The 22,091-nt window shown below is 40.2% G+C and overlaps 1 protein-coding gene across 6 annotated transcripts in view; it reads right to left on the reverse strand.

Annotated features, from left to right (window-relative positions):
* Window positions 1-21,510, reverse strand: part of foxp1b (forkhead box P1b) — a 217,816-nt gene extending 196,306 nt beyond the window's left edge. For 4 of the 6 annotated variants that reach the window (XM_047346873.1, XM_047346872.1, XM_047346871.1 and 1 more), the window contains exons 1-2: window positions 21,077-21,109; window positions 15,706-15,775 (exon numbers count right to left, since the gene is read on the reverse strand). The gene's annotated coding sequence lies outside the window, so the exon portion shown is untranslated. Of the gene's footprint in view, window positions 1-15,705; window positions 15,776-21,076; window positions 21,110-21,372 lie in introns of those variants that run through there. The other 2 variants (XM_047346868.1, XM_047346867.1) reach the window with 1 other exon arrangement.
* Window positions 21,511-22,091: the final 581 nt, after the last annotated feature.

Below are 22,091 nucleotides of genomic sequence, written 5' to 3' on the forward strand. Positions count from 1 at the left end.
TTAGCCACTTCTTCCCATTAAGAGTGGGGCACACCCTGGACCTCGACCAATTCAAGTCATAAATAATAGGATCTTTTTTTTAATTTATTTATTATGATTTAAATTGAAATGTTACATTTTGTTGTTTTTTTTTAATGAAATGATGCAATAAAAATTAGGACACCCTACAATAAAAGTGTATTTTTCTAACTTATTTGGACTTGAAGACATTTAATATAAATTTTGCCAATACTGAGAAGCTCAAGTAAAATGAGTCAAAGCCCCAGATCTTATTGAGATGCTGTGGGGTAACTGCAAACAGGCCGTAAATGCGAGAAACCTCAACCATCTTGCAGCTGAAAGTGAGGAATGGTGCAAAGTTTCCTCAGACAGATGTCAGAGCCTGGTAAAATTATCTCACTGAAGAACTTTAAACCGGAGGGAGCATCAGTAGCTGTTAGAGGGGCCAGAGTGTCCAACATGTTCCTCAGATAAAATACATGTTATTGTGGATATCTGTTCTCACTTAGTAAAACTGGGTTAATTATTGGTCTTTACCATCTTTACATCATCGTCTAAAAGATCAAACAATGATATGTGAACATTTCTGTGGAATCCCACAGTGGGCTCAGATTGACTTGAAGTAATGTTTTTATCTGAGTAAAATGCAGCTGGAGATCCAGTGATCAAGCTCAGCAGAGGGCCCATCCACAGCAAAGGATATTGGTGCGGTATCGGATCAATGGCTTGACCCTTTGAGTCACATCACTTCCAGTGCCTCATCTAATAAGAGCCAATCTTTGGGTACACCCCCGGCTGACCCATGCTGCTGGGGACAATTACAAGAGAGTGGTCTTTCAGGACCGACGCCCACTTGACCCGGTATAGTAAAGACGCGGAGGAGATCCACATGATTTAAACTCCTCCCTAAGACGTGCTGACAAGGTTACAGGGTCATTGCAGGCATTAACAGGTCACTGTGTGGCCCACTTGGGAACAATTACTCCCAGTCACAGCTAAGTGGACACTTGATTGAACACGACAGAGGCAGGACACACTTCTCACAGATAACAATCCCCAAAGCCATTTAGGATAAAAAGCTCTTGTGATACAGCCTTTATGGGCAAAATTCATCTTCCCTTTTCCCTTTTAAAAGAATGCGAGAGTGTGATAGAGAGCCATTCTTTGGGAGAGATGAGTTACTCGGAGCATTACCATTTTCTGGTTATGACACAGAAACAATTACAAGGTGACTGGGAGAAAAAGGCTAAACAACGTGATGAGCTCTTAAGATTTCATTTTTCACTCACGGAGAAAACAGATATGGTATCTCTCACACTTTGACTTCCACAGAAAGCACATTTTCACCATCAGCAAAACTAGAGCCAATGCAAAAGGAGCTGCACCTCATATCATTATCATTCACCATAAATATGTCATCTCTGATTAACTGTGTGGGTGCTGCACTTTATGGCGTTCAACCTCTGACCTACTGACAGTCTGACCCGACTCCCACCACAATGACTAAAAAATTTGCCTCAAACATCTGGCGTCTTATGCGTCCAACGCAGTAACAAAAACAAATACTTGGTGTGTTTCCTCATAATGTGTGGGTTTGACATGCAGGGGAGGGGAAACAAAACTAAACAGATGTTTTTGGGTAGCTACTGCAGATAAAATGACAACTTTGTATATACCGGTCACTCTTGTCCCACAGTCTCCTCCTGAACAAATAGGGCTTATCAATTCCCGAGCACATTTACCCTGCATTTGCATAAGCCGCATGATGTCTGTAGCATTGCTTCCTGTTTTGTTTTTCCATTGTTTATTTATTGTTTCTGCATTAGAAAATCAGTTCCACATTGTCCCCCCACCCCACGGCCGATCTGCTGTGGTGGTTGATGCTGCAGCTGTTGGTTGTTAATAGCTGGAGATGACACAGTTCACCACTTCTCCAGAAAACAGTGCACCTAAACACAGCTGCAGACAGGAGAGGCGAAGAGAGGAGAGGCGAGGAGAGGCGAGGCGAGGAGAGGAGAGGAGAAGAGAGGAGAGGCGAAGAGAGGAGAGGAGAGGAGAGGAGAGGAGAGGAGAAGAGAGGAGAGGCGAAGAGAGGAGAGGAGAGGAGAGGAGAGGAGAGGAGAGGAGAGGAGAGGAGAGGAGAGGAGAGGAGAGGAGAGGAGAGGAGAGGAGAGGCTCTGGCTCTTTCTTTTAAATAATAAGATAAACAAATCAGTCCGCTGATAAATCGGTATCACACCAGAGGCTCTGTTCCTTGCTTTTCAACATTTTTCCCCAGAGAAAGCCATGATGTTAAATCTCAGCAGCATAAAAATAAAATAAACAAATGCATAAAGACAAACAAGTTAGAATATCTTCAACAAACATCTGTTTCGGTTAGGGTTGCCCGACATTAGGGGAACATGTCATATTATTGCTGAATACAAACAGGTGAGGAACAGCAGTGGAAGTCCATCCAACTTACCTCACACCAAACCTTTTTTTAAATTGACTTCTTTTATGAAGGCAAACAGGCTGTCCAAACTAACCTGACACTATGTGGAAAAAGTACTCGCCCCCTCAGCCTAACAACGGCCTATCCCACTTTAAGCTGCAATGACTCCCATGAAGTGTTTACCACAGTTACCAGTAAGGATTTTCTCCTACTCAGCCACACATTGGAGGATTTTCAGGCATAAACAGCCACAGCATCTCGATTTGACTTAAATCCAGAATTTAATTAGACTCCAAATCTTTCACTTTATTTTTTGGGTGGATTTGCTTGTGTGCTTTGGCTCATTGTCCTGCAACATGACCCAAGTCCACTTAGCTAACGGTCTTGAACTGATAGCTGGACATTTTCTGGTAGAGAGCAGAATTCATGGCTCCATTAGTTCTGACACGTTGTCCAGGTTCTGAAGGACCGAAGAAGCCTCAGACCATCATGCTACCACCACCACCATGTTTGACTGTAGGTTTTATGTTCTTCTTATGAAATGATGAGCTAGTTTTACATCAGAAGTAACAGGACACTGACTTTGCAAAAATGTTCCACTTTTCTCTTATCGCTCCACAGAATATTTTCCCTGTCTGGGGAATCATCAAGATGTTTGATAGCAAATGTTAGACAAGCCTTTGTGTTAATTTGGGTCAGCAGAGATTTGGCTATGGATACTATTTTTCCCCAAGACTCTCTTCCTTATTGTGGAATCATGAACACTAACCTTAACAGAACCAAGTGTGGCATATAGTGTTTTAGATGTTCTCCAGGCTTCTTTCTGCAACCTCCTGGTCCCTGATGCACACTCGGTGTAACTTGAGTACACCTTACTGCAAGAATCTCATACTGGCCCATACCAGACCCAGGAATAGTCGTAGTTGTCACCAGTTTTATCAATAGGTGGGCAACACATGAATACCTTATGGGCCCCATTTATATCAAGCTGTCAAAACCCCCAACTATGGCTTTGAGAAGAAGGAAACAAACTGTGTGATTTAATGCTTTAAAGGCCCTGATGCTAGTTTCTCCAGTCACAAACAAAAGAATGCATTACAAATAAAAGGACAGTCAAAGGGCCGGCAAAGAAGGAATCAAGATGTTAACCACATGAAATCACATTTACCACCCAGCACATTCACCGCCTTAAATCCGTTTACACCAAAGACATCTCCCAGCACGTTGCACACTGCACAGAATCTATAAACAGACAATAAACACATTGTAATTATGAATGCCAACTCTTTAATTACATGTGTCATTTGGGGATGGCCGAGCTCACTAATTGTCAGAGTGATGTAAAGGGCTCGGGGAGACTGGAAGGAGATCTAGCCTCGAGCCCTATGAAAACCGTATTCCCCTGTCTCCGAGCGTGTTAGAAGGTAGACAATTCAACTGGCATGATTCCAAGAACAGTCCAAACAGCCTTAAAACGCAGGAATAAACTCCATGTAAAAATCATTTACATCAGCACAAGCAAAAAAGGAGGAAAATACTGCAGGTTTATTGCATTCTGAATATGTTTATAAAGGGGGACTCTTGTTTCTTCTTTAAGCTCACTGGCAGATGCCTTAATGAAAAAAGGAGTGTCTTTATTTGCTACAAGCAGAAGCAGCTGACAAACATCACCTCATGCTTGTATAAATCCATAAAAAAAACTAGAGTTGCACTTTACTTCCATCTCTCCTTCAGCCACCGTGCAATGGTTCTGAAGACGGACCAGAACAGTGTTTGATTGGTGCTAGATTGCTGCATGTGAAAGAGCCAGACAAGCGCAGACAGGTAGAAGGTAGAAGCAGCATTGGAGAAAAGCCTCAGAAACACAGTCACTGCTCAAAACCAACATGAGATACTTGCTTCAACATTTATACTTGATGCATGTACTTCTTTATAGTTAGGATGTTGGATTAGCTGATGTTGAAAGTTCTTAGGGTCATTGATAACACTATCCAAATAAAACAAAAGTAATTAAAATTTGGTAGGTATAAAAGTGTTTTAACATATACAAATATGAAAATTATAACATCCAGGATTCCTCCCCTTTTTCAGATCAAAATTCCACAGTTTTCTAATTTGTTTTAGCTAATTTACAACAGATGTATGTATGTATGTATGTATGTATGTATGTATGTAGGGCTGAAAAGATTCCTCGAATAACTCTAGTACCTCGATAACTAAAATTCTTCGAGGCAGATGATTTGACTCAAGGAATTTGTTAAACTCGTGGAACTATTAGCGCTGTGTTCCAGCCGGGTGGTTATTTGTGTTGCACAACGGCTCCCACTTTTGCTAATGATACCCTACCCTGCTGATACTTGGATGCCAAGCGTAGTTATCAGCTATGGAGGGGCAAATAGAAGCGCTGAGAAAACAACTGAAAGGTTAAAATGTGTGGGCTCCCTTAACCATAACAAAAGAAAACAGCGAAGTGCATGTACTGCAAAACTGAGTTAGCTTTCCATAACAGCACGTCCTCCATGCTGCAACACCTGAGCAGGAAACGTCCGCTGCAGGGGCAAATCCAAAACTCTGACCTCTGATAAACAAAAATACTAAACTGTAAATGCTTTGCTTTTTGATTCAGTAATTATGATCATTTTCAAATTCATAATCTTGTGATTATGTCACTTTAGAGGTCTCAGATCATGTTGAATAGACTGAGATCAACGTGAGTTCTTTAGGTATGACCACATTAGAAATATTGCTTTTCATTCATAACTATAAAACCAAACTACAGGTAAGTTGCCTTGAAAAGGTTATGCTAGTATGTACTTTGCATTAGTCAGAGGAAGAGGTGAACAAAGATCACAGAGTGAATTACTCAAATTACTGAAAATCCTCGGTGAGCTAATTTTTTGAGATGAGTCGTCAGCTAAATAAATGTCAATGAGGCAATGAGAAACCGTCTCCACCATTGTTTACATGTTGACTGGCACCGTGTGGTTTGCCCTGATGAGAAAAACACACAATCTCCGTTGGGTATGATCTCAGATGGCGGAAAAAGAGCTGTCACTGTGATTCTGGTGGGAGGGTGTGGCGTGGCAATCAATGACGGTGGAGAGCCTTCAACGCAAACATAACAAATCTATTATTGGTCATGAAGCATGAAATCATACATTAGCTGAGCTCTAAATGAAATAGTCGATTCTGCAACAATTTACAGCTCAAACTGTTCACACTTGTGGTGATTTTTTCCCGTTCCTCTGTCTGCGAGGCTTAACTGAGCACTTCACCGTGCCCTGGGAGGCCTTTTTCATAGGATCACTATTGATAAAAAGAGATCTGAGGGACTTAGTGAAAGTGAAAGCGAGCATGAAGAATGCAGAATTTTCATCTACTATCCATTTCATATTCTAATGCAGCCATTACGCTCTAAAAACAGACTGCTCATCTATTCGTTTTATGGGGCATTTGCAAAAGAGATGACGCTGCAACAGGGTGGGTCAGGGTGATTAAAAACTCTCTGAATTAGCCCTTCAGTCACAGCACACAGCTGCATACAAAGTACACAGAATGGCCTCAAAAAGCCAGGCCTGGGTCTTCTCTGTAGCAGAATATGAAAAGATTGATTTCCTCATATCTCAGTAGGAGTTGTTTTCGGAGTGAGGAATTGATTGGTCTACACATTAAAAGCTTGTAATTCACGCAGCCCACACACACACACACACACACACACACAAAACATGAAAAAGCTTTTAGAAAAACATCCGATCACTGACAACAGTTGATTGCTTCAACCAGCCATCGATATTTACAGCATCCACAACAGGTGGAGGGATTTTTTTTAAACAAAAGGCTATAAATAGTGGATCAGTGGTAAAGAGCTGAGAGGAACACTGCTGATATGAATAAAACAAGCTGCGTTTGGCGACCCTGAAGTGCACAATGCCTTGCAAAAGTATTCATACTCTTTACATTTTTCACATTTTGTCACTTTACAGTAACAATCTCCAATGTGTTTAATTGGGATTTAAGGAGACCAGCACAAAGTAGTGCACAATAGTAAAAAGGAAGAAAAATTACACATGGTTTTCAAAATATTTGACAAGTTGTGGTGGCAGCATCATGCTGTGGGATTGCCGTTCTTCAATGAGGACAGGGAAGCTGGTCAGAGTGGATGGAAAGATTAAGCTGCAGTACATTTATTTATTCCATGGGATATTCACATTTATTTATGTCATGATATATTTAATTAATTTTATGAAACGTTGACCAATATCAGGTAATCACAGAACAGAAATGCCAGTGGAGAAGGAAGAGAGTAAAGAACCGCAGTCAAGAAAACATTTCTGACGCTGGAAGACAAGATCACAGCAAGAAGGTCCAGAAGCAGTTGGACCAGCCTTCCTCCTCCAAGTGTCACAAGTATCGAGAGGAATTTATCGAGTATGGATTCACATGCATCAGTGTCAATGCAACAACCTCTACAATGTATAGTGTGCACTGAGGTGCTTGCTAATGACCGCTTGATGCCTGTTCAAATGCTCAGACACTTAAAAACTAAACACGCCTCCTTGTTTGCCGAAAGGAGAAAGAGGTGCAAAGCCAAAAGAAATCCTAACAAACCACACAACCATCCCTACCAAAGCCCATAAGGCATCATATGAGGTGACATATTTTATTGCACAGGCAAAAAAGCCACACACAATCAGGTAAACCTGCCGCTATCGCTTTGAGTCGGGTAATGTGTGGGGATAAGACAGGCCCAGTACCTAGAGGCAGCGCCGCTGTCTATCGGTACCATATCACGCTGCATCACTGACATGGCCCGGGACATAAAGTGTCAGCTGATTGACACCAGTTAAGAAAGGACAATATGGTTTGCAATTAGATGAATCCACAGATATATGAAACTCTGCCCAGCTTCTTGTTTTCGTCAGATACAGTTTTAATGGCAAACTTTTGAGGACCTGCAGTTTTGGACCCCGGTGGAGGTAAGGTGCACATGTAAGGATATTCTCATAAAACTTGACAATAAACTAAAAGGACTGTGTAGTGATGAATGTATAATCATGTGCTGCATCCATGCTAGGGGGAAAAAAAGGAACTAAAAGCAAGAACTTTTCCAGTGGCGACCCACGTAAACTTTACACACGCTCAACCCAGAGCCCAAAGCTGTTCTTGATATTGTAATAAAAAAAAGTCAATTACAAAAAATCACATCAGAAAAGCTTGCAGAGTTCTGGATTTTCAGTCAAAGAGAATATCAACAGTTACCCAAGGCTGTGATGGATGTATTGATGCTGTCTTTATATTAAAAATAAGTACAGATCTTGCTAAACGTGGAGGATGATGTCCGAGTGGCCATCTCCACCTGCTGTGCTCCACCCATCTCATTAGGATGGTGAGATTAACCATCCTAATGAAACATTATAGTAATTCTTCAAATGTTAATTTACCACAACAACAGGGTTCACATGTTTAATCAGTGTCAGAGTGTATGATATCACTTTGGTTGGTATATTGTTACGCTGATATGGAAATGAAAGTATTGTGTCATATATGTTCACTTGTAAGTGATTCCTCTGACTGTTTTTCCCAGTTGCTCTATGTAAAAATCACATCATATTCTCTGTTCTTTGATGTTGTGGTTAAGACTGTGTTTTTTTTTGTGCAAGCATTCTGTGTGAACATTTTCATTATGTTTCAGTCAAATGTGGGGCTAGAGGGGGTCGCCAATCTCAGGCATGATTACTTTGGGGGTCATAGGCTGAAATTTTAGGAAACTCACGATTTAGATCACAGCATAATCATGCATTAGGATGGCCAAGTCAAAGTCCAGGCCTGAATTCAATGGGGAATATGTGGTGAGACTTAAAAAAGTATTTTCACAGTCTTTCAATTGCCCCCATTACATCCAGCAGGGTCGCGGGGGCACGGTGGCGCAGTTGGTAGCACTGTTGCCTTGCAGCAAGAAGGTCCCGGGTTTGATTCCCGGCCTGGGGTCTTTCTGCATGGAGTTTGCATGTTCTCCCCGTGCATGCGTGGGTTCTCACCAGGTACTCTGGCTTCCTCCCATAGTCCAAAGACATGCCTGTTAGGTTAATTGGTCACTCTAAATTGCCCTTAGGTGTATGAATGAGTGTGTGCATGGTTGTTTGTGTTTTGCCCTGCGATGGACTGGCGACCTGTCCAGGGTGTACCCCGCCTCTCGCCCATAGACTGCTGGAGATAGGCACCAGCTCCCCGTGACCCACTATGGAATGAGCGGTAGAAAATGACTGACTGACATCCAGCAGGACCACTGGTGCTGTCAAGTTAACCACATGTACAACACTGAAACTGCCCATCTATCCATGTCACAGATGCTTTCTGCCATCCGGTACAAAAATAACTCCTGGCCACGGTTTCAATCCCAGATTAGCTTGTTTGTGGGCTCCACCACTCCCACTCTTCATTCTTTATTGTAGTCTTTAGGCTGACAACAGACTGCCAATCTGGAGATAGTCAAAAAGAAATCAAGAAAAACGATAAAACATCATTTAAAACAATTTCCACTCAGCTTCTCCTAAGTCAACCTAAAGTTTGTCAGCATTAAGTGACCAGATCAGCTGTAAACGCAGCCTTGTGAAAGACAAATTACTTCTGAGGAAAACTGATGACTAAACTAATTTATTTCTCTTTTCCTCTGCGCTCTAACTTAATCATATTGTTTTTGACAAATAACATTTTGCACTTGCGCTACGTGACTTTGGTACAGCTTTTGATGTCACCTCATGCAGGTGTCTACCTCAAGACAAACTGTGAAACACATCAGGAAGCAGAACACAAGCAGGATTAGATAATCTAACAAAACAGAACAAAGCAGAAACATCTCTCACACCATTCAGAAACAGTAACAGTGAAATGATGGTGCACTTTTAAATTGTTTAATTGTGAAACTATGATTAATTCCTCACTGTTTCTTATACAAGTTATATTTTTGAGTTGGTGTGTGTTTAGCCTACAGAGTTCACGGTTGAATAAACTGGTTCATGAGAAATGAGTCCTGTGTATTCAGTCGGGTTCTTACTCAACTAACTTTCTCTCACTTTGTCTCTGAAAGTGCTAGCAAGATAAAAAAAAAAAAAAAACACATTAAGGTGTCTTGCAACAGCAAACAGCATGCAGGCGATTCCCGCTCTTCTATTCATTACACCAAACCCGTGGCGGTAAGGTTACGGCAGAGGAACAGCAAAGTGATGTTTTCCACTCACAAATTTCCTCCCAACCATTTGAACTCACCACTGGCTTTGTGTTACAGATGTTTGTTCTGCTGGAGGATTTGGTAGTTTGCAGGGTCTGTGTGAGCCACTGCAGCTTTTCCCTCTTATCTACAAGGGACTTTACAGACATCTGGGCCTACAATGCTCAGCCACTATGTGAAAGCTACAGATGTCTTGGGCCTCACAGGGGTCTTTGGGTGGATTTTAATTTCACGCTCATGTATTACTTCCTTAAACAACATAGGAGCTTAGATAAATGCTGACAAAGATGTCATCAAAACATTTTTAAAATCATTAGAAGGTGCAGAGAAGTCAAAGCTATGCCAAAGAAGTTCCTAACCCAGGTTGAGCCAGAAAACTGGCCAAAAATAATCACGAATGAAAAAACAAAGAGCAAATCCTGTTAATTATTTGGAATAGCTGAAACCTAAAAAGAATCAGCAGGTTGAAGCATTGCAAAACAGGAAAACAACCAATCAAACAAAATTTAAAATAAAACCAGAAATCTCTCTAATTACAAAAACAGCAACTTTCAGAGAATAACTAGATAAATAAAGTAATATGTGAATGTTTGCTTACATATAATGTCTGAAACTGTATGAACAAAAAAGCCTGAAGCAAATGAAAAGATCTGAAATTCCCTTTATTCACAAAAGAACAACAGAGTTAATGCAGCCACCACATGCTGCACATGGTTGGTCCCATCTGCTTCAGCACATTATTTTGTCCAAGGCTCATCTATTGACCCAAATGATAACCAAGACAAACAAACAAACAAAACTAAAAAAACAACTCCAGAGAAAATAACCATCTCTAACTGGGTGGTATGGGAATGAAGCCCCGCCCTGTTTACAACACTAAGAACAAAAACAAACTCCCTCAAAGGAGCCGAGTCAAATGCAAGTCACACATTCTGAGCAGTACAGCCAAACAACAACAATGTCTGAGGCTCCACTGGGAGCGCAGGCTTTCAAACAACAGCAACCCGCGCACAAACAAGGTGTGCATCCCTGTGTGTTAGCAGGAGTCCACAGGAGAGTGAGAGAAACGTTAGTGAAAGACGGAGAGAGAGAGAGAGAGAGAGAGAAAGCGAGAGTTGGTGTGAAAGTGGAATTGGATTGCAACCAAAAGTCAAATACCACCCGCGCCACCCCGGTCTCAGGTCAACTGAATCATCAGAAGTCAGGGAAGATACCGTCACCACCTTCCACGAATAGCTCACAAAACCACATCAGAATGACTTCACTGTTGCTACACGGTACTCTGAGAACATTCTAGCTCAATATCCAGGGCACTGGGAGAGAAGAAGTCATGAATCTTAGTTAACAAGGCCATTATCAGTGCAGGAGCAACATCATCTGGGGGGACTTCAGATTCACAAATCTCTTACATCCAATGGCCTTTTATTGTTGCTTCTAACTGCTCAGGCATGCTGTTAACAACTTTACAAAAAAAGGAAAAAGAAAGTGCTTAGATAAAAGCATCATGAGTTTAATCTCATGCAGTGCATCATCTTAGTAAACAATGAGGCTGAATAAGGGACGCAGGCCCAATTAGCCATCTCTGCTCTTACGTAGCTGCCAAGTGTTTTAACAACTCACATCGGATGAGAAGAGTAGCCTGCAGACTTTCATCTGTGCTCCACCCTCATCAGCATGGCAGCACCTTTGCCTAAACACAGCTCTTCTGCATCTTGGGTAATTACTGCATCCCAATTACCTCCCAGCTTGTAAACATATATCAAATAAACAGGCAGTAACCCGTCAATTAGGAGCAGCCTTTCACAATGGGGCTTTAAAACGATGCTTTATGTACAAACACGGGAAAGCAGCAGTGAGAGAAGGAAGCGCTGAACTTCAAAGTGAACTATTTATTATATGCTGACTGTGGTTAGGAGCACATCTGAAAATAACAGGTTACATCTAGAAATGGACCAATTGTTAAGCAACAGATCGGAATCGGACAGTTTTTCCTTGATCGGCTCTGGCCTGATCGGCGGGTCATACAAACCTATCAAACCAGAACTTCTTTTTTTTACGAATTAAACATCAAAATGGAGGAATCTCACCATTTTAGGTCTACTTTATAAACACATCACACAACAGCGTCTGCTCTGATGTACTTTGTGTCAGTTTAAGCTAAAATCAAATCAAGGTTTGGGACGAATGGTTGGATGGATAAAATAACTTGGTGGTTTAGATGCTGAAGCTCACAGAGTGTTGGGAACATTGTCTAATAGCAAAGAAAGAAAAGCATCAGGAAAATGTGAATTCATCTAGATCATCATCACAGTTTGTAGCAGCAGCATTGGAATTAAATATTTTCTCCATAAAGTGCAGGCCAAACCCAAAACTACTGCTTTGGTCAAGGAACCTGGCATTCCAATCGCTGCCTTTTATCCATTAAAATCCTTAGAACAAAAATAATAAATCTGAATCTGTTGAAATTAAAAATCGGCAGGTCAGACTCAAACAAAAACTGGAAATTGTTACGGGCCAGAAAAGGCCTGATCAGAGCAGCCCCAGATTTAATAAAAACAGAAAGGAGACTGGTTCCTGGCAGATGTTGGCAGGACAGACATAAACAAATAACATCTTCATCCTGGCTTTCAAGGACTAGGCTTTAATGTAGCTAATGCCAATTTCTGGTTTTCTTTAAAGGTCTGACCTTCCAATTTCTTTATCCAATTTAGCTCATGGTTATAACACACAAAAGAAAAAATAATGAAGATGATCTCAATTCATGCATCACAACATGTGTCCTTAACCTATCTGATTGTTTTGACATCAAAGAAGTTGCTGTTGGCTCATGTGTTTACAGACTGAAAATCGTTTCAGTTCTCAGTTTAATTCATATTTTAAATCAGGGTGAAAAAACTTTCTAGTGTTTGACCTGCAAAGAACCGATCAAAACCGACCGAGGGAAAACGGCCAGTTCCGATTTTTGGCCAATTGATTGGTGCATCTCCAATAATCTTGTAAGTCATTCATTTTTACTACCTATAACAAACACAACCTTTCTTTCTTTAAAGTATTACAACTCTTTGGACAAATAAAAATTTGTCCCAAGTGGAATCGGGAGGTCAGACAATAAAGACAACTGGAGATCGGAATTAGCAAGGAAAAGCCACATCCATGCATTTCTAATTAAATCACGTGTGTATTGAGGAAGGTAATGTGTGCTCTGAATTAAAAGTGTTGTGAATGCCAACAGGTCAAACTGCATAACGCTGGAGCCGAGCTTGATACCAAGATAGGGGTTTCTTTTTTCTTTCACAGATGAGTGAAGAGGGACAGCAAGATTGTTGAATTCAAAGGCAAAAAGAAAGCAGCTGCAGTAAGAGTCTGTCAACAAAATCTGCATTGCTGTTCTCTCCTCGTCTCCATTACGCTCTCCTGTCTCTCCTCAAGCCAGCCTGAGATCTGAGTGCTCTGATGGCTTATCACATAGCGAGCAGCGAGCTAAGCCGGAGTGATGCGCCCAAAAGACATGATCAAAGCACGCCAACTTTCCAGCCAGCAACGATGATAGAAGAGCAGGCCCTGCCATGTTGTGTTTCTTATTAGGCTGCGACTGCCAACCGGAAAACAGCCAAGAAGTCAAGGATGAAGGCCCTAAAAATGTCTGCTACAACTTTAATTTACATTACGCCGCCTTCTACGTTTATCAGGGCTTAAGTGATAGTTCATATTAGTAAATGTCAGTTTTTGCTCCTCTCGTTATCCCATTACTCCGATAAAGCAAAGTAATGATTTAATCTTTCAGCCAGGCCACACAGGCTTACAATTTCAAGTGCTTGACATCCAGCTCTGAGCAGCTTTTAAGATCTGAACACTTTGATATAATTGAAGTCTGCTTTTTGTAGCGTGAACAGAAGAACCTGTGAGATAGCGCGAGAAGCCACCACAGCAGAAGAGAGAAAGAACAAAGTAGCAGCGAAAAAGAGGCATAAACAGACAAATGTTTCACAGATCTAACCACACCAGTTCGAGTGACGTGATGGCTGCCAGTGGCAGCACAAAAATATCAAAACCACACAACTTGTTATGAGAGGATCAAAAAAATGTGTTTAATTACTCCAAACTAGGATTTCTGCATGTGCTGTTACATGATTGCTAATTGGTTGACCTCTTGTTAACCTCCATACAACCATCGTGTTAAGCTATGGACTCAATAATTAGTCCATAAAACTGGGCAACACATCATATGCTATTCTAAGTCAGATTTTTTTCTTTAAAAACAGCAAAAAGAAGAGACAAAGGAGAATAAAAAAGTATTGTTTTCTTTTTTCACAACAAATCTCTGACTCTGACATGTGTTATTAAAGCAGCATTACACTTTCCTTAGCAGTAATGGCTTTTCCCCCTCTCCCTGACTGTGGCATGTGTAGTTCAGTTCAACTAGGTTTTTATTCTCGGATGAACCCTTTACATCGTTCAAGCTAATCCACTGTTCTTTAGCTTTAATACATTCAGGACAGAAACTTCACCCAAGTCACCTAATATCCATTCTCTATCACTAAAATCTCAGCTTTGATTTAGATAATGACTGGAATCAGGCGACGAGTGACCTGGAGATCCTGCTTTTGAAAGAATCCAAGTTGAGGGCGTGGTGCAGTGGTAGAGTGTGTGACCCATATACACGATGCAGCAGGTTTACCAGGTTCGAGTCCTGAACTGGAGACCACTGAGGCATGTCTTTCCCCCCTTCCCCACCCCACTTCCTGTCCGTCTACTTTTTTAGGTCTATGTTTGCACAGTTGTAAAGTGGGTACTGCCCGTTAGTTGTAAATGGATTTGCACCAATCAATCAGCCAAAGATTGAAGTCAGCCAATTTTCCCTTGATCAGCTCTGCTCGTTGATCGGCAGCTAAAATGATAAAGGCTGATGTTTTCTTGTTCTATTCATTAAATGCATTAAAAGTAAGAACTCCCACTATTTTCAGTCTATAAAGGCATCAACTAACAGCATGTACTTTGTTGTACCTTTTCTCACATTAATTAAAAAAGTCTGATACTCAAGCATAAATGGGCACTAAGATGTAATTTCTTCATTTCCTAATACATTTGAAACTACTACAAATACAAAAGCAACCAGCAGCACTTTTTGTTCCTTTTTATGCATTTTAGTCTTATTCCATTTTAGTGGAATCTGTCAAAATTAAACCAAAAAAGTGGTGTAGGGAAGACAAAAGGCCTGTAGGTGCTTTTCACTTGTAGAACATCTTATCTTTGGTGTGACCGAGGAACACCGTTAGCGATTACCTTTTCTCTGTAAGGTGTTTGAAAAAAGGCGTGAGTACAGAAGGCACAAGTGGCCACTATGTGACATTGTTTTACCATTTTAATGGTTATTACCTGTCAAACTCTACATGTAAAGTTAAAGTAAAATGATTTAACAAGCTAACAGAAGAGTTTGTGGCTTTATTTCCTACTTAAACATTACTGCAGACACTGCTGCCTTTATTTATAATTTCAGATTAAAGCCTTGTTGTAAGGGTTGTTGGTCCTGCAATCTGCAGCACGTCTGTCATTTCAGGCGCAGACAAAACAAAATGTGACGAAAATATTCAAGCTCTATGGTGTGGTTTATACATGCCAATATATTTAAGTTACAGTTGTCCAGCAACCTGTCTTGTGAAAGTTTATTAAAGTTATTTAAGGTAAACAATTTACAATAAGCTCAGTCAAATTTCTAATTCAAGCAGAATGTGAGACAGATTATATTTTTCACTCTTAGAGAGATATTGAAATTGGCCAAAAGATTAAGATCAGAAGTTCAGAGCTTTACTAGATTTGGAAAAAAAACTCCAATCAGTGCATCTCGTCTCAGGAGCTCAGTGGTTTCCATCAAACCACTTTTTGCTTCTTCTGATGTAAAGTGCCAAGAGGAAGAATTAAATACTGAACACTGTAAAGCTGAAGAAAAACAAAAAACATCACAGTCTATGTTGTAACATAGGTGACCAAATAACTACAGACCTTTATGTCACCACAGAGGCTTAAACAGAAAGAGATCACTCACAGTTCTGATGATGCCAACTACCACAATGGGCTTCAGATTGTTCTCAGCACCACTTCCTCTCCATGTTGTCCTACAATGACAAAAAAACAACGCATCAGAATCCTGAAGAAAAACAGTTTGGTTTCATTGTAAATAACACACTGAAAGAGAGGGAAAATCCCATATAAAATAACTCCGGCTCATCGGTCACATAACACACACACACACACACACACTGGACAGCTGATGCAAACAGGTGCTGAGGTTTCATCTGGCAGCTGAGCACAGCTTGTAGCATATGTCTCGGTCCCAAGTGTCTAGAGGCCTACCAGCATTCTTCTAGAAACAGATAAGAGCTGAGCTGGTTCAAAAATGGTGGGTTTTCAAAGCGCGAGTCGGGGTGTTAATGAAGTCAATTTAAAGCAGTAAACTGTATATATTAGTAACTCCTTGGATGGGGCAAAAGAAAGTAAAGGGTAACAGAACGCTGTACATTATTTTTCATTTTTATTGGTTGGATCATGTTTTTTAAGGACATTTTGAGCAAATCTGGAAATTTATGGGGGGGGGGCAATAGGAAAAGATGAGATTCAATTAGTTATAACATTTATTTCTTTATACATTTGTCACCTTTTTGTCCTTTACAGTGGGTCATTTTTGAATGACCACCTTCTACACAACTGGAAGTCTATTATTGCTTTTGGGTGTGGTGTGCCTCACCAAGATCTTCAGTGACCTCTATCTGGACAAGCTTATGAAAACTTTCGCACTTGATAAATAATGAGCTTCACTAGAGTCTCGAGACTGTCTCCAGTTGTTCTTATTTTGTTTGGAGAGAAGTCCATTAGCAACATAATGCATTTAAACTGAAATTGGTAACGATTCAGAGTTTCCTTTGAGTTCCACCTGTAACACATAGAAGTTGGAGGTTCTTTGATATAGCTGGTAGCTTTGAATCCAACAGAAAATGAAGGAATTAAAAGATTAACCCCATGTATGCATCCAATCATACGTTCCCAAAGTAATGTCATGATGCTAGTTGAGGCTTTTATAAAATCACAATAAATTAAAAGGGAAAATTGGCCGATTTCTATCTCTGCATCTCTAGAAAACACAATTATTGAAGTTTAGAGAAATAAAGAGAAATAAATATGTTTCTACTGAGATATCTTAAAGCCGGGTTGAAAAAAAGGAACATGAACATTTTTGTATTATTTCACTGGTCCAAATGTCATATTACTAATACAACAGCAATGCAACATTTACTTGAAAACAAAAGTTAATGAGCACTCCAGCAGGTCAACGCTATACCTTTATCATTCCAAGCATTGTGTTTTAATGTTGTGCACTGTTTATGAAACAGCAGCTGAAGTAAATTCATTTTCTAACTCAAGTTAGGTGATTGTAAGTGCATGCTCCCTCTTGGTGTGAAAGTTCTTGCCTGTATCCTTCCCTTTATTGAGGACAGATGACGTTAGGAGACAATAATTAATGGCTGCTTGAGCTAATGTCCGTCCTGAGCATCCGACCAGCCCCGCAGGGCACACAGCTCACCTGAAGCTGTCCGCTGTCTGACCGATCGCCTTCTCTGGCCAGGAGGAACGTCTGTCAGGGTGCGCCACGGGGGCCCGGACACACTAACCTTTTACCCTGGAAATATTGTTCAGCTTTCCTTTGTTATCGCGTCCATTTATGTAATGAAGCAATAATAAGCGTGTTGCTTTGGTGTTAATACTGTGGGCACGTTTCCTCCCTTTTTTGTGGTCTGAATCAAACGTGCAAAAAATAAATTAATAAATAAATACTACCACAAATTAATTTAGCTGAAAATGTCCTTTATTCATCCATCGCTTGTCTTGCTTTCGATACTATGTTGAAAGCGTGCGGTCTGAGGGTACTGCGTCTCTCAAGTCAAATGAAGAGTGAATGAAATAAACCCAAAAAGAAACAATTGAGCAAATGAGGCACCTTATTCCCACACTGGGCCCAAAATAACTCCCTTTTATCTGCAAGCAGGGGTGCTCAGCCAGTTTACAGCCCCTCGGTACCCAGCACAGGGTATTTCAATGTGTGTTCACAAATACTGAGCAGTCAGATGAAAGAGAGAGCAGCTCCACTCAGGGATGGGAGTCCACTCACTGAATGCATGAGTGACTGATTACTTTCTTAGCTGCTCAACCTGAGCTTTGTACAAAGAAGAGCCTTAGCCTGAGAAGGCTGAAGAGGCCAAACTAGACATAAGGGCTTTCCAAATAACACAGAAATCACAGATCTTGTGTCGTAACAGTGCGCTTACTCAAAGTTCAAGATCTTCCTTCCTTTCCACTGCTCCACAGCCAGCTTAGTATATATTCATTTAGCGAGGAAAAACAGCATAATTATCTCGAGGGACAAAGCTAAGTCATCTACATCTGAAACAGGAAAGCCTGTATGTGAGCGTGTAACATCCATGTCAAACTGCAGGCCAGGAAAAGTTGCGAAGAAAACCCATCCTGCACCCTAGAACCTGGGTCAGCATTTGTGAAGGTCCGTTTCTGCATAAGTGAGCACACAAAACCCGAGCGCCTGTTCAAATAGTCTCTCTCTCTCTCTTGCAGCTCATGACAACAGCCCAGCAGCAGCACTGTTTGATCTCCAATGTTTTCCTTAATCTGGGTTGTCAAGGTTCGCTTGTTTGAGGCTGTTTACTTTACTTCTCCTACAAAAAAGTGTCTTTTTTTTTTCTTCCTCCCCTTCAGACAATGACTAATCCCAAGAACCAAGAAGGAGGGTGCACCGCCAGCAAAAGTTGTTAAAGCTGCAGTTTCTCTTTTGCAATGTTTCCAGTGGTTCACGTTTACTGTATGAAACACTGGAACAATTGTTTAATTTCTGCATGTACAATGTTCTAAATAAAACAAATATATTTGCTTATTTCAATTTACAGGTAATATAATAATCATTTCTGCTGCAAATGCATGTCAGATTTTGGTTAGGTTAATATAAATTCTGTATTAGACAGTGTAATAAATATTTAGGAGGTCCATGAGCAATAAACCTGTGAAACATCTGAGAATAAGCATTTGTCTTCTACAGTGAAAAGAAAAGAATAACATTACTCCGAATGGTGGAGGCACATGGCCATTATATCATGAAAAACTGCTTACAGAGCTTTAATTAATTACTGTGATATTTTCTTTAATTTTTTAATATATATTCATAAGAATAAGAAAGTCCATAATTTAACTTGGTAAATAATATCCACATGGTGAAACTTTTTACAACCAAATGCAAAGTAGTCACAAAATATACATAGTTAAAAAAAAACAATGTTGAGGTTTAAATGTTACACTATAAAAAGGAATTTTGGTGGGCATGAAAATATCAAGCATTAAAATTATTTCAGCGTTTTTTAATCAATCACATTAGTCTGCAGTTGTAATGTTCAATTATAGTTTCATTCTAACATCAATTTATTTTGGTAATAAATCCTACTTAAAAGTTTGGAACTGAATTTACCTGAAGATTTAGCAAGGTCAGCTGTTATTCTCTAACAGTAAGGCTGAAATGTTTGGATGGGTGGTGATACTTCAAAAAACTGTAAAATATGATTCATATTTTAAAGTAGATATTCTACATATTTAAGAGCTAAATAAGCCAAACTCCAACCAGCTTTTAAAATGTACTTAGCTGAATTAGCTCAAAACTGACAAATTATTGCTATGTTTTGCTAATCTGGCTTGTCCTCCAATGCTACAAACTACCTAAATTAATGGAACTGACAATACATTTTTTTAATCTATTTTGATAAGGTGGCATTTTACCTTTTTCCTCAACAACCACACAGAAGAAGTTCATCATGCTTGTTTTCAGGGCTCTTGTTAAACTAATTAAAACTGAAAAAAAAAAACATAGTTCTCTCGTTCCAAGACAAAATCTTTCTCAATCCCAAGTCTTATAACAGTTTTTCATTTTTACCAATACAGCTCATAGAAACATATCAGCCCCAACATTAAAAATTGGAACCGCAGTGACTGAATCAACCTCTTCAGGTAAATTCTAATCAAAATGTTTAGATTGGATGAGCTAATGTTGTTCAAAAGTAACTATTATTGAACATTGCATTTACAAACAAAAATGCCAAGAAAAAAATATTTTTCTAAACTGGTAACGTTTATTAATACCTCATAAAATTCCGTTTTTTTTAGTACAAGAATGAATATGTCAACATAGTGAAAGTAAGGAACTGTCATGAAACTTGTGGTCGAGAGATTTTATGGATCAGAGCAAGAACTGAAGTTTGTATCCACTTGCAGCTTGTTTAGCAATAGTGCTAATGCTAAGGTTAAACTTGCTAGCAAGCTCAGCTTCTTAACCCTGAGGCAGTGGTTGCCAATGAATAGCATGTTAGCTCTGGATTTCAGTGGAAAGACTGACATGGTACCTTGTTAGAATAGAATGTTCATTGCTATGTTAGTAACATTGTATACCCTAATCACAGAACAAATCTCGTTTTGTTTCTATTGACAACAGGAGGATAGAGTAGATTAGAAAAATTATCTTAATAATTAGTTAGAATGTACTTAACTTATTTGAGTAGGAACATTTAAAAAAAAAGGTGGTTTCAATTTATTATATTTAGTAAAATATTTATTAGCTGTTAAATTCACATATTAAAATCCATCTACACTAATTTGATTGGTAAAATCTATCTGTGGAAATTTTCATTGGTTTTATTTGGTTGAAAAGTTGACAATGAAGCGAATATCCGCTTTAGAACTGTGCGTAGTCTTATGCCTAGTAGACACGCCACACATAAAAATACGGATTTTGACGCGCAAGTGATGGACAGTTAAAAGAAAGTAGCCGAAGTGCTAGTAAATGTATGATGAATTGTAGTTAAGTGCAGTTCAAATACTTTTTTTCTTGTGCTTTTTATGTTTGGGGGACAGCTAACACGTGGGGAAAAAGCTCATTCCCTGCCAAAGAAATCAATGCTAACTTTTCCTTTCCACCGAATACAGTTAAACGTTGCGGCGAAAACTTTTCTTATTCTTCGTAGGTAACTTCAAAATGACAAGCTGTGTGGTCACCGCTGGACCGTCGCTCTTAGCATCTATCCAGCTGTAACTGCGACTTTATTCCCCCCCCGCCCCCCAAGCGTCTCACGAGTAGCCTCAACTTCTTTTAACTTTCAGAAAAAAACAAAAACACCACACCACACTAACAACCGCGACAATAGACTGTGCTATCCACTAAGTCATAACAACACTGTTTGGGAGTTTGTTTCGCTATGTCTAATAATCCAGCGGCGAAGTTAGACTCGGTGCGAGAGTGTTAGAGCAGCAGCAGCAGCAGGTATCTACGGGCGAAACAAAGCCAATGTTAACATGATGAGAGCTGTGAAACTTACCGGGAGGAAAAAACGCTTTACAGCGGCCAACGATGGTTAAAGAGGAGGTAAGGAGTGGGGGGGGTGCGAGGTGAGGGGGGGAGCGGGGGGCGATTTGCTAGCGTGAAACAATGAACCTGTGCACGCGAGCTTGTGTACCGCGGACGCGTGCGACAACAAATCACCGTAAACACCAACAAATATTCCTCCGCTCGCCTCCGCGTTGGTTACGGGCTACCGCTGAAGGTGAGGAGGAGGAGGACGGCGGGAGGGGGTTCTAACTTAACTTATCTGCAAGGAGAAAACGATCATCTTACCGAGGGCGTCGAAATATGGCAAATCGTGGAGTTTCGGTCTCGCCGACTCGCCAGTGTTGCTCGCAGGAGAGGGAAAAAAAAGGCACGGGGTCCAGGCTTTTAATGTTATTAGATTTTTAACACGCGGGGAGAAGAAGTAGAGAGAGAAAGAGGGGGGGGGCAGATAAACGCGGATTTGGATGTTTTTGTTTTGATGTTCCAAGTCCGTGACGTCATATATCCACCTGCTGGGCAAAACAAGGTTTATTACGTTGCAGATGTTTTACAAAATGAAGTACATTTAACGAAGCACTTAGGTGGGTTCTTTCTATGGATGGGGAGAGGGGGGCAGGGGCTGTAATGATGTGCATTAGTTTTAGCTGGAAGTGTGACAAGAAAGAGGGTGCGCTGTCAGAAAAGCCGAAATGCCCATGCCGACGAATAAAAGCTGAGGAAGAAGGAACTTCTGAAATTTCAGAAAGTCCTCCCCCGCACCCCACCCGTCTTAATCATTCACGAATAAAAACAAAATACTCTAATAAAACAAACTAGTGTGTTCTAACCTGTGAAATATGTAACAAATTGTATACATTTTATTTGGATGGATTTTAAATCATGTTTTTAAATAGTAGTGAGCCAAGACTGCACATGGCTCTCCCTAAGTGAATATTCACTTCATAGTCAACTTTCCATTAGGTCAAATCATTTCTGATCTAATTTGTTTTTGTTTTTTTTAAACC

Source organism: Girardinichthys multiradiatus, chromosome 20 (genome assembly GCF_021462225.1).
Source record: "Girardinichthys multiradiatus isolate DD_20200921_A chromosome 20, DD_fGirMul_XY1, whole genome shotgun sequence".
Taxonomy (NCBI): domain Eukaryota; kingdom Metazoa; phylum Chordata; class Actinopteri; order Cyprinodontiformes; family Goodeidae; genus Girardinichthys; species Girardinichthys multiradiatus.